We start from the raw sequence: 1510 nt of genomic DNA, 5'->3' as shown, positions 1-1510 counted from the left end.
ACGTTAGTGAGAAACAGATATGGCTTATTAACTGTTGATGATGGCATATATAGTATTCTCAACTGGATTGGTCTGAGAAGTATTTCATGATGGGCAAAGTATTTTTATAAGCAAAATGAAAAATAGCGATTGACTGTTTTAAAAAAAATAATAATGATTGGGGAAAACATAGAAAAGATATCGAATGTTGAAGCGGGGAGATTAATGTCTTTGTACTGACTGACTTGCATGGCATTCCCTTTTGAAAAAGCAATGTAATACACTGTAAAGTTATATGTAATCCAATGTAATATAAAGAAGATTATGATGATAATAAAAAATAAAAAAAAATAAATGTCCGGAAATAAAAAATACATGGCCTGAAATAAAATTCTGACTTAGACCTCTGTATCAGGTTTAAGATATCTATAAGACTTCTCAGTGGAACTGTCAGATCAGAAATGGGATATATATTTGGAAGAGAGAAGAGAGAGCTGAGCTAGAGAAATGTTAGTTGGAGCCTTTCAGAAAATACCAGCCATTCTGGACTGAATTGTCTCTCCATGCCTCACACCCTCCAAATTGGTATGTTGAAATCCTAGCCCTTAATATGACTGAATTTAGACATAGGATCTTTAAGGAGATAACTAAAATTATAAACAGGCACAAGTCTGGGGCTCTAACCCAAAAGGACTGGTGTCTTTACAGGAAGAGGAAGAGACACCAGGAAGACACATGCGCAGAGAAGAGGCCATGTGAAGATGCAATGAGAAAGTGGCCATTTGCAAACCAAGGAGAGAAACTTCACCCATCCAACCCTGCCAGCACCTTACTTTCAGATTTTCGGCCTCCAGAAATGTGGGACAATAAATTTCTTTTGTTGAAACCATCCAGTCAGTGGATTTTTGTTATGGCAGCTCCAGTGAACTAATATATCAGCCAATGTATTTAAAGCCATGAAAATAGATATGACCACTTAGGAAGAAAATGTAAGAAGAGTAGCGTGATCATTTTTCAGTCTGAGGAATACAGGTATCAAGGAGCCAAACAGGGCAAATAAGGTAGCAAAGAAGATTAAGAAGGTTAATGGGAAACTGACAGAGAAAGAGACACAAAAACCAAGAGAAGAAAATGTGTTTTTTTTTAAATTAATTAATTTATTTTTATATATATTCAATGACATTGTTTAGCTTATGAAGTGAACATTTCAATATGTGAACATTTCTCCCAGGTCCAGTTGATTAAAATATCTTCAACAGATTATACCACACCTCCCCATTCTGTCAATGCTCTGCCTCTGTATCCCTCTTCCAAATGTCCTTTCCTAGGCTTCTCTCCTCCACACACACCACATCTGACATTCACACCCATCTTTTGTGTTTGTATATCTTTTAGTCAATCAGTGTTGGTCGTAGAGTGCAGATACTTTTGGTGCTGCAATAAACATTGATGTGCAAACACTTTCCCAATGAAGAATTTTTCTGTCCTTTGGGTAGATACCGAGGAGTGGGATTGCTGAATCATATGGTAG

This window comes from Tupaia chinensis, unplaced genomic scaffold, assembly GCF_000334495.1.
Source record: "Tupaia chinensis unplaced genomic scaffold, TupChi_1.0 Scaffold000212_1, whole genome shotgun sequence".
Lineage (NCBI taxonomy): Eukaryota > Metazoa > Chordata > Mammalia > Scandentia > Tupaiidae > Tupaia > Tupaia belangeri.
The sequence above is the reverse complement of the archived record's forward strand: the minus strand, read 5'-3'. Positions refer to the sequence as shown.